Raw genomic sequence first — 12,980 nt, 5'->3', positions numbered from 1 at the left:
GCTTACACATTACTGCTTCATGGCAGAAATAGGCGCCGTTATGGTACCCATAATCTAGCCGGCATTATGTGCAAAGAATCCTCCAACTGGTAAGCATTGCACTCCGATCGTGTAACGTTTTCGTTTTACCTCTGGATTCGCAATTCACCCACCGCCAACGAATCAATGCTATTATCGGTAAAATTCATTGAGTCAATCACCAGACCTCATACAAGAGTTGCTAGTCGTGGAGGATATAGATAAGGGGAATACACGAACCACGAAGAGACCATCATCTACTGACCATTCACAGCCGACGCAACTCCTCTAACCAAGAAGCCAAGATTTAAATGCGACCTTAATGTAACGTGACACGTGAACCGCTGGCCCGATAAAACAGACAAGGAATATCCCAAGGGAGTGAAGGGCAGCTAAGTCCAGAAATTATTAAATCGTGGGGATGATAAAAGCTATTGAATGATGAAGTAAACAATATAGGAAGATAAAACGCATTTTGTAGACCTAAGATAAGAAGACAAAATTTAATAACCAAAAGTATTCATATCTCACAAGTCGTCAGCCCCAGTGATCCTTGATCCCCAAAATTAAGACCATGCTTTTCCCAAATCAAATCATCGCATGAATATTTCTGCTGAGATTATATTTACATATACACAAACTGTATAAAAGTGTACAGCCCTATAAATGGGGTTGAGGACTGTTTCCATTTTCTTATTATATATTTTTCCGTAGTTCATATGCGATTCCTAGCTAACGTTCAAGATTGAGTCTCCCAGAACATCTCAAAATATCATACAGGTTTGGAGGACCATCAGAGAATGAGTAAATCAGTTATGAATTTAATTGACTTATTCTAATTGTTTTAAGAGCTTAAAAGCTTGATAAGTTTTACTTAAATCTGTGAAGTTGATAGTGCCCCCGCCAAGACGAACAAAAGGAACCGTTGCTTCTCTTCTCGCTCACAGCTTCGGGCCAGGTGATAATAAAAGCTGAAATCTTATCTTAAGCAATCCATTTTAAAACTGATTTTAGAAGAATTGGCTATGTGTGTATACTTCTACTACTATACTTATTCTTGAGCTATCTTTTACCAACGAGCCTTGATTCTACAAACTACACAATGAATACAGAATGAACGTTTACATACGGAACGACACGACACTGGTATGTAAGATACATTTTAAGAGCATACACCTATACAATAAAGACCCAGTCAAAAAAAAATAAACTTAAATGTCTTATTAAAAATTGATGTGTAGTAAATCCTACCACTACACAACTGAATATCTAAGTGATCGTACAGCCTGGGACTAGATAATGATTATTTAATAGCAATAAAAATGACAGTCCAAAAAGAGCGCAAAATTCTGGAACAGTTTCTTGCGCCGCAACTTCTCTCTCAGAGCGCCATTTGTTTCCGAAGCGGTGAAGTGGTAGAAGTGATAATTCTAAAGGAATCAATTTTGGAATTATATATGCCTATTTTTATATCGTCAGGTTCGACTGCAACGATATCATACTACGATATCGATATGCGTTGCGCAAACAAAAAGTTATCTTACCACGCGATATTAGTGGTCAACAGAAAGTTAAAAGTTACTGCATATAATGAAAATAATATAGTTTTGAAGTTAGGTTAAGTTATAGTACAAAAAATCTATTGTACAATGTGTATTAGTTACTTAGTTAATTTTTAAGTATAATGTTAACTATATTGAAGGCATTATTATAATTATGATTATTAAAGGTGCCAGAATAGCTGCAATGAATATTTTTTTATATATAGGAGGGCGGAAACGGACAAAATGCCAATATGATAGAAAGTGGTGAGGCAAACCCATTGACATTCGCAACACCAGGAGACCAGAGATTCGTTGCCGGCCCTTATGTTGGGATTATGTATGACATTGTATCGTCAATATCGGCATGACTATCGATGAAAGTCGTGACGATGCAGTGTGAAATCGTTCGTAAGAAAATATATGTATACGATATCGTATCGTAACAATTATCGCTCTTTGTAAAAACGCTCTTTCCCGAAACTACATTAACGGTTATAATTCCATGAACTCTTAAATTCCTTTCTGAGAGATCGTCATATATTATAATTTTCCAGGAAAGGTGGGTTGATTTCATCACACGATGCACTCATGCTCGAATTGAAAGGAGTATATAGCACTCAAATTCGTCCTTGATGTATACTTGCCCAAACAGACAAACTATTCGCAACTTTTCCTAAGGACGTTCTACGTAACTGTTCATACGAAAAAAAGTACATTTATGAATGTTAAAAAGCATAAAAGGCATTAATTTTCCTCAAAATTGATTCCTTTATAATTCTTTTTGGTGTCATTTCTAATAGAGACTACCGCTTCGGAAACAAATGGCCCACTGATAGAGAAGAAGCGGCGCGAGAAACTCTCCCAGCATTCTTTTTTTTTGCGCTCTTTTTCATAAAATATACAATATTGTACTGTCATTGTTATAGGTATAAAATAATCATAATCTACTTCCAGGCTGTCCAATCACTTAGACATTCAGCTGTGGAGTTGTAGGATTTACGATAGAGCCATTTTTTAATAAAACATTTAACAATGTAATAGTCTGGTCCGTATTTTAAAGTCGATTTGCACTAAGAATCAGAATACAACCCAACGATACTCTATAACAACAAAATGATAGATAATATATACAAAATGAAACTAAAAATATTCTAATTATTCAACAAGACAGCGCTGACCACCAATATTTTCTCGAATATTCTATCGCTTTCTATGTCTTCAAATTAAAAGAATAAGAGCGAAATGAATTTGAAGCTGTTACAAATATTATAATTGCTCTGCAATTCATTATCATTATCATTAGATCGTTGTCGCTGAATTTTGTTTATATAACATACAGAAAAACAAATACAAAAATAACAAAAGGAATATATGAAAGAGGAAAGGTTTTTTCAATAGTTCAATAGGGTTCGAATCCCGGTAGGTGCAAGCATTTATGTGATGAATAATAATGTTTGTTTCCGAGTCATGGATGTTTACATGTATTTATGTATGTTTAAGTAAGTATATTGTATTAAATATATCGTTGTCTTGTACCTCATAACACAGGCTATATACTTAATTTGGGGCAAGATAATATGTGTAAAGGTGTGTCAATATTATATTATTATTATATTAGTTAGATTTTGTACTGTTATTTTGTTTTGTATTGTTTTTCTTCGTAAAATTATAAAACTCTTCCCAAAGATAGATAAGCTGTAGAAGAAATAAACAAGAAATAAAATTAAAACAATGAACAAAAGTACTTCACACTATATATTATAGATTTTAGAATTAAAAATGTAAATTAATTGCCTGTATTACGTTAATATTCTGAGACATTATAATGCCTTATATTAATAGAAGTAAACATGTAACACTAAATGATTCTCTTTGTGGAAATTTAACAAAAAACCTGACATTATGTTTGTTGGAAGACAACAGCGCACGGGCGTCGCTATTCTCTCCGGCTAGAGTTTTAAATTCAGGAATTGTTCGACAATGGTTGGGATACTTCAAGAATAGCTGACAGCTTCAGTAACTTTCGATTAAAATGAGCACATGCAACAGACCAACTTACACATAAATTCACGGTCACAATATTACATCGCGCCACAGTTGCTGGTCTTCGAGATATTTTCACTGTATCACTGCACTTTATGAGTCTGGTAATCAACGTGTTTAAAGCACCGGGGCTCCGAGATAGCTCGCAGGGTATCTCGCACGCTGTGTGTCGCTGTGCGTCACTAGTGCTACTTTGGTCCAGCACTGACACGCGACAGCCTCCGTCGCAATGACGAAACGGCCGGGCACGCGCCCGCGCTCTATGACTCTTCCCAACCCTCCCCGACCATCCCCGAAAACTCCCGACGGAGGGGTGAACAAACCCGTCACGCTTCTCCTTCTAACGAAATGACGAGGTTAAAAAGGATTTAGACTTTCGCAGAGTGTTTCACGGTTCAATCGTGAACAAACTACAAACTTGAACCTTAGCTTAGCGATAGTTGTACGAGCAAATTAACTGGAAGGAAAAACATCTACAAAATTTCTTTAGAATCGTGTCGAACATTTCTACCGATTCAAATAATTTAAATAAACAAGTTAAACTGAACTGAATTAAGTTACGTTACGTATTACTTACATACAATTCTTTTAATTAATGATTATTCATTAAAATTCTTACAATTTTACACTTAAATAGACCAATTATTATAAAATATTTAATGGAGTTATGGGTAGTCTATCTGATGCATATTCGTTGTTGAAGAATCAAATGAATAATGGACATTTTTCTCACACCTATTTAGATCTTATTGCTTTTTCGTAATATATTACTTTTCTGAAACTTACATACCGTATATTACCATATGATTTCTTACAAATAAACTTGTTCTTATCCAAATATCTAATATTTACCAGTGGGAGAGTCTTTTGCACAGGAAGCCGGCTAGATTATGGGTAGCAAAAAGGCTCCTATTTCCGCCGTGAAGCAGTAATGTGTAGACATTACTGTGTTTCGGTCTGAAGGGCGCCGTAGCTAGTGAAATTATTTGGCAAATGAGACTTAACATCTTATGTCTCAAGGTGACGAGCGCAATTGTAGTGCCGCTCAGAATTTTTGGGTTTTTCAAGAATCCTGAATGGCAGTGCATTGTAATGGGTAGAGCGTATCAATTACTATCAGCTGAACGTCCTGCTCGTCTCATCCCTTATTTTCATAAAAAATCTATATTTATTAGTTGTACATAATAATATATAGAAAACTCAAATGAGTGATTTGTATTATTAACTATTAATTGTTTTCTAAATTGATAGTTCTTGCTTAATGAAAAACATCATGTTTTTTTTATTGTTTTGTGAAGAAGATACATCTGAACACTTTAAAATGCATACAGGATAAAGTTACAAGAAGCCATTTACAGATTCTCACGAGGAGCAAGTTAATATAAAACGAAAATTTATTGAATTAGGCGTTACTTTGCGGAAATCCATAATTATACAAATGATTTAAGTTTTCTTTAGTGTTAATTCCGCCAATATTAGTTTATAAAACAATTCGACACGTGTTTCGTCTCTACACGTGGCATCCTCAGGACGTGTTGTCTTTCCAAAATCTGTGCCAACACTCGTGCTAGATTTGGCGGAATTAACACTAAAGAAAACTTAAATCATTTGTATAAAACGAAAACACAATGTGTGAATACGTACACGAATCAAATGCTTAACACTATTGTATTACCTATCTAATTACATATCAGGTCGACCACCAAATTGACCGAAGAACTCATTTCCTAACTGACGCTTAATGGAATCAGAGCTGGTTGAGAATAAGTCAAGATTGAAATGTTTAGATAATTTGTTAAAGTTCTAACTCGTATGATAAATTAACAATAGTTAGTGCTGACAGGGGATAAAAACATAGGAGCGTATTTACGAGATAAAGTTGAAGAAGTGTAAGAGATTAATAATTTAGTTTTATTAATTTTTTATCTAATAATAATAAGATAGGTAACTGTGTTGGTAGATCGGTTAGAGCGTCGGGCATTTATTGTTGATATCACCGTTCCGTGTGATGATAACCTTGTGAAAGCTGAAATAGACAAATTATCGAAGTACCTAGACTTACCACACGAGGTTACTGACATGTGGGATGTTGATTCAACAATAATTGTCCCAATAGTCGTTTCCGTTAACGGTCTTATAGCAAAGAGCCCGACCATCATCTCAAAAGGCTCTCACTTAATAACTGGAAAAAGGGTCAATTACAGAAAGCAGCTGTTTTGGGAACGGCACGCATCGTGCGGAAGTTCCTCAGTCTGTCGCCCTAACCACCGGCGGAAATATCGTGAACCAACGCCGGCGGAACTCTATTTTTTATATTTATATTTGTAATATTGTTTTTTATAAATATGTTATATATATAAATGTAGAAAATAAAATGAAATTGTAATAAGATAGGTAAAATGTATAACTGTTGACTCTCGTCATGGAGCTAACACGTCATCGAGCCACTGGTTCGAAATTGGCCCATCACGTAGGTACGATATGTTTTGTGTATCTATCAGTGTCTCAATCTGTTTTCGATTTTATTTATTTATTTGTAAGGTTTGCCAACAGGTTTACATCTTAGTTACAATCAGAATTCACATTCGGTATGGATACGGATTAAATATTAATAAAAATATAGAAGACTGATAATTAATAAAATATTGAATTCAAATTACTATTAAATTAAGTTAAAGAATCAGAAAATATATCTGTACTAGTAGCGTGACAGTTATTGTGTCCGCGACACATCCTGGACCCAAGTTTTGACCCAAATTGGTCTTGGTATTCATCATTACATAAAAGGGCCTATAATAACTTTAGCTATAATTAGGTCTGGGGACAACCAAGGATGTCTGTTGCAAGCAAGCAAAGAAATCCATGAAGCCTCTTAGAATTTAAAAAACAGGACTTAATCCAACACGTGACGATGTTCCTCAAGAGATGACAATTTAAAGTACTGATATCTCTCTGAGTATGATTTATAATTCATATTATGTATGTATGTATTTTACGTTTAAGTCCTTGTTAAATTCCGGTCAAATTAGACCAAAAAATAGGATTGAAGTTACAAAAATTCAAACTAAGCTGAAAACATATGCATTTTTCAGAAGGTGTAAAACAATTTCTTTGAAATGTTTGAAAAACAAGATTTAGTTATAACTATTAACTATATTATTATAACTATGAAGTTTTAAAAAAAGGAATTCAACTCCACAAGAAGTTATCATCAATGGAATTCGCTTCCTTCTTCTCTCTTTGTATGGAGCTCCTAAGAAAACTACGTGCTTAGGTAAGTTTTGATATACATGTTTTGTAAAAATACTTGAAATAAAAAACAAGTGCAGTAAGCTTGTCTTTCTCCAACTTCAGCGGCTGCTTATCAACATCTTTATCGGGTACATTTACTAAGTTCAAGTGTGTCTTGGTTATCAGTTGGACCCTGCCACCTGAGCCGTTAAAACTGGGAAACACAATTTTTTGCGACTGTAAAAAGGGATATAGTGCTAAATGTGGTTGCAAAAAAGTTAAACTGTTTTGTTCCGTAGCATGCAAGTAATGCAATGACCTGTCCCTGCTACAATGTTGAATCACCAACAATTATTATTGAGGATTCATTTGATACTAACGAGGAGACATACAATGTGTCATTATTGGGGCAATTAATTTGCACCCAAGATGAAGAAGCGGAACAAGGGGGAGAAGAAGGAAGAGGAAAAGAGGAAGCAGAAGTATTAGAAAATCAAAAATCAGATGGATAATATATTATTAACACCGCTTTTATCACTTTTATCATTTTTAACCATTGCCAATATCTTTAATAATTCAATAGTTTCAAATTTAACAGAATCACAACAGATCCGTAGAATAGGCCTACAGGAGAAACCACATAAAAACGCGCTAAGTACACTCACCTCAATGGTTGTTTCGAAACATGTGCATATTATGTCGATTACAACTGTTTCAAATTTTTGAATCGTTATATCTCAAAAACGGTGGCTCTTAGGGAAAAAGTATTGTGTTATTTTATTATAGATTACTGACTTATCTGATGTACAATTTTGTATGAACTAATTATATTATAAAATTAACCGTTTCGCTGAAAATCGCGAAAACCCGGTTTTGTTACCTTGACCATGGGTAAATTATTGGATCGATGAGGACTTTTAGATTTCATTTATGATGGTGTTTTGAATAATCCTACCAATTTTTCCAAGATGTTAAGCATCATGTGCCCAGTAATTTCACCAGCTACAGTGTTCTCGAGACCTTACTGCTACACATTACTGCTTCTCGCTAGAAATAGGAGCCGTTGTGGTACCGATAATCTGCCCGGCATTCTGTGCAAAGGAGCCTCTCACTGCTACGTGAGCAAACTAAATATGTTCAGGCTACGAGAAATTGATTAACGAGTTATATTCTCACGTTGGTTACTGTACACCAAGGCTTTTTGTTCTGCAGGTCCATTTGTTGTGTTTCCCACGTATATCAATTTGCTGTATATTAATTGATTTCGATATCGCCGTTTTACCGCATTATATTATGAATGGTTTAAACTGCTTTAATGACAGCCATACGCGTTAATGGACACACATTTATATTACATCATTTATTACTATTTTACTAAATGGCAATTATTTTTATATTATTTATTGTAAATTTATTGAAGTAGCCGTTACTTTTCGGAAATCCATAATTATACAAATGATTTGAGTTTTCTTTAGTGTTAATTCCGCCAATATTTGTCTTTAAACAATTTGACACGTATTTCGCCTCTACACGAGGCATCCTCACGACGTGTTGTCTTGCCAAAATCTGGCTCGAGACTGAGATATCGTTTAAAGACAAATATTGGCGGAATTAACACTAAAGAAAACTCAAATCATTTGTATAATTACTTATTGTATTAAAAAATAATAGATTCCAGGACGATACGCCATGGTGACCTTTAAAAAAAGGGGCGTTTGTTTCTAAAAGGTCGGCAAATATAGATGATGGAGATGATCCCACCATCTGGATGTGTGGTGGTCCTCCACAGTGCGGTTTTCAAGGAGCCTTCTTTCGCGTACTACAAAGCTGTGGAATGAGACTTCTTGTGCGGTGTTTCCGGGACGATATGACATGGGTACCTTCAAAAAAATCCCATACACCTTCCTTAAAAGCCGGCAAAGCTCCTGTGATTCCTCTGGTGTTGCATGAGAATGTGGGCGGCGCACTTAACGCCAGGTGACCCATACGCCTGTTTGTCCTCCTTTTCCATAAAAATAAAATTGATCGCAGGGTTCGTCTCCTTAGCCCAACCAATTAGCTCAATGCAGTAAAAGTCCAGGGACTACCCTTGTTATCTTCTGATGGCCCCGCCAAGACGTCCTTGACTTTATTACACCACAGAGACAGTTTTTTGAAATCAGTATAAATTATGAAGAGCTCAAAATATTAAATAAAACGTTTAACAAACAATTTTGAACACGGTTTGAGATGCGGGGGTCGACATATACTTCATACAGCCTTTCCAACCACTTTCATATCTCACGGAGCTCCAGGGAAAAATATCTCTTCTAAATGACAGAAAGGTTGAAGTTACCGATAGAAGATTCTTTTTTTTATGATAATAAGGGACGAGACGAGCAGGACGTTCAGCTGATGGTAATTGATACGCCATGCCCATTACAATGCAGTGCCGCTCAGGATTCTCAAAAAACTCAAAAATTCTGAGCGGCACTACAATTGCGCTCGTCACCTTGAGACATAAGATGTTAAGCCTCATTTGCCCAGTAATTTCACTAGCTACGGCGCCCTTCAGACCGAAACACAGTAATGCTTACACATTACTGCTTCACGGCAGAAATAGGCGTCGTTGTCGTACCCATAATCTAGCCGGCTTCCTGTGCAAAGGAGCCTCCCACTGGTAGATACTTTTAAATGATCTAACGTCCCACTCAATGATTATTGTGGCATAAAATCACCCCTCAGCAGACTCAGCAAAAACTATTCGCAAAAAAATTTCACCGAAAGTTAAGAAGTGTCATAAAGCCTCTCGTAATGGATTTGCAAGATAGTTTGTAAGTTAGATTGTGGACAATAGTGTCGACGCCAGATTTCCTATCGTCGACCCTATCACCATCAGTATAAGACATTTTTTTTATATTTAAGTATTAAATAAATAAATAAAAATATTTTATTTAAGACAGCAACAACCGTCCTTAACCAATTGTAAAGTAGGTAACATTAATTAAAAATTACAATATTAATGGGAAAAAAATTTGGTGGTAATGTTTTACCGTTTTAAACATAGATTAAGGATTGATCTCCGCATTGCTCCAACTAGATACCGCACTACCAAAAAAATTACTTTTTTTATTACGGCAACTATTAGATGCTTGTGTGTGTGGCATCATGACACTTAATGATCACTTACAAATTTTGTAACATTGGTACACTTCGTGTTATTAAGCTTAGTAAAGTTTAACATGTTGCACGTCAACGTCACACATTGTTTGAGACAGGCTCGAGTACCCTTGGTCGCAGTATTAGTTGCTGCAGTTTACGACTACGCCTGCGATATCTTGTTGGAGCACAGCGGAGACCAATCCTTAATCTAAGGTTCTCAATATTATTATATCAAGCCATACACTCGACCAATCAAATTACTCAAATATTACTTCGTCACCTACATGGGGCACACTAAAAGATTTGCACTTCTAGCTAATGGGAACTATTTGAATTTCGAATGTTACCTATATTTTTCGAAACGTTGCAACCTTCTTAGTAATAAATAAAAATAATTGTCGGGAAATCAATTGTCAATTGTTTTTTATCACACATCAATGTTCTACGTACGCAATAAAAATAGAATTGAGTCGAAAAGATTTTAGAGCGATAATTTTTTAAGATTTTAAAAGTTTTCTCTCTACGCAAGACTGTGCCGCTCGTCTTCAAAATGCTTTTGGGAGAGAAGCACCTTGCTTGAGCACCGTGAGGCGATGGTTTGCTGAATTTGAGAGAGGTCTTTACATGACGAATTTCGTGAAGGGCGGCCTTCAACTGCCGTCATCGAAAATAATGTGGCTACTGTTAAGCGGCTAATTGAAGAAAACCCGCGGAGTACCTATGAGACAATTCGAGGACTATTGGGGATTGGTATGAGCCAAATTCAGAAAATTTTACACGAAGAATTGAAAGTTCGGAAACTTTGTTGTCATTTGATCCTTCATGAACTGGCAGCGGAACGGAATCGGGCTCGCGTGGAATGGTGCTCACAGATGCTAATGAAGTACCACCATGGACATTCTTATGCTGTTTATGACATTGTCACAGGAGACGAAACGTGGATTTATTGTTTTGAACCCGAAAAAAAACAGTAATCTTGTGAAAGGGTGTTTGAAAATGAGGACAGGCCAACAAAAGTGGGGCAGGGGAGAAACGTTGGTAAACGTTCTCAACTACGGGTCCCATCTGCACAATTCCACTTGAATATCAAAAGAGTGTTAATGCCGAGTGGTATTCTATCATTTGTTTACCCAAGGTGTTAAAAAAAGTTCGCGAAAGACGACCAAAAAGCCGCGTTCTCCTACATCATGACAAAGCTTCTTCACACATGGCCAACAAAACTAAGCCTTTTTTGCTTCCGAAAACAACAGTTTAAGTGATACTTATCTCTTTATTTCTATTCTTTGACACCTGCCAAATGAGAAAAATTAGACGAACAGCTTTCAGTCATTAAATATCCGTGTATACTCAAATAATATTCGATTGCAAATGCACAGAATTTTGGGTTCAATCTTCAAGTTAACATTAGGTGAAAGCCTTGTTCATATCTTTCTTGCGTTTCAATATTTTAATATATTAACAAAATATTTGTGGACGCCCTAACTTCGAAATTCTACCATGTTTCATTAAATTATTAAGTTTGAACTTCATCAGGATTTATTTGTCGAAGACCTCTATAATGTATGTGTGTGTAGTAATTTAAGCATTAGTGTGTGTAATATTTATTTTAAATAATTTTATGCTTTTTTTATACATGTAAAATAGGTTTATGCTCTTGTTCTTCGTATAAACTTAAACCGTGTTAAATTTCACGTTCAACCGTTCGCGCATTTTTTTTTAAGTAGGATAAAAACTTTCAGATAATATAATCCATAAATCGGAAAAATAATAGGTAGGTACCTATAATAACTATAACCTACATATAATATGTAGATAATATAAACAATGGGATACATTTTCAGTATAATTAATGATGGGGCACGAGGTAACCGCAAACCAGAGCCACAAACCACAAATCACGGGGGAGTCCTGAACATTCAAGCTACCTACATACGCACCTTGTAGATAGTCAATAAAAATTAACGGCCTTACAAATAGACTTGGTATAAAGTTATCACTGATGATAAACAAAGAAAATGCAAAATGTTTACAATATCGTTGACAACACTGTCAATACAATGATAATTTTGAAGTTTTCCGAATGACAAGCTGCCTTGCAAATAAACGCGGGAAACGTTATACGTCCGAACAAATCATTCGTCAGCAAAAGTCTATTTGTAAACATTTTAGATATTCTTGGTTTATGCTTAGTTATAACTTTATGCCAATTTTATTTGTAAGGCCGTAAGTGTTTATAATTTTAGGATTTACGTTAGCTTCAAGAAACATTCAGTCTCGCTTGTTTATCGGTAAGTATTCTTAACCAGCAAAGCCCGAGATAACTTTTTCATCCCTAAGCGTTCGAGTAAAATTCTATGCACACCCCCAGTCGAAATTTTTGTTTCTTCGGCTATTAAACGTACCGGGATACGACGCTAAAATAACTTTTTCAACTGAGCTAGGGATGAGTCTAATGACGATGATAAATATGACTTTGGTGTATGTCCTTCCACGTTTAAAACGTTGTTACGTTAAATGAGGACTGTAAAATATTGCGCCTGGTAAAAAGGTGTATAAAAATACCTAGTATTTTCTAATACTAAGTATTTTGACTAATTTGACGATATTAAATAATTTGCCGATTATGAATTTTGCCGATCGATATTTCAATGATGGGTTACGTCATCATTGATCAGCAAGAAGCCATTTTCCTTTTATGGTATAAACCTATGTTTTATCATTTTAATTACAGTCTAGCATAAGGCTAATAAGTAACTTAATTTACTAAGTAGAGTAAAACTAAGAAAGTGTCCATTAGCACTATTCTTATCGTCCCTAAGGGCAAGATTCTGTGTTCTTGTGTTGTTTACACTTAGTACATGATACTTTCACTTTTGACGGCGTATACTTTACATTAGCTTTTCACTAAACAAACTCAAAAGTTTTAGTTAATTTGAGTCTTCTCACTAGGCAAGTGTTGTCGATAAGCTGGATAACCTCGGCGTTCACATGATGGTGAAGCCT

Source organism: Leptidea sinapis, chromosome 23 (genome assembly GCF_905404315.1).
Source record: "Leptidea sinapis chromosome 23, ilLepSina1.1, whole genome shotgun sequence".
Taxonomy (NCBI): domain Eukaryota; kingdom Metazoa; phylum Arthropoda; class Insecta; order Lepidoptera; family Pieridae; genus Leptidea; species Leptidea sinapis.
Note: the sequence above shows the minus strand (reverse complement) of the source record.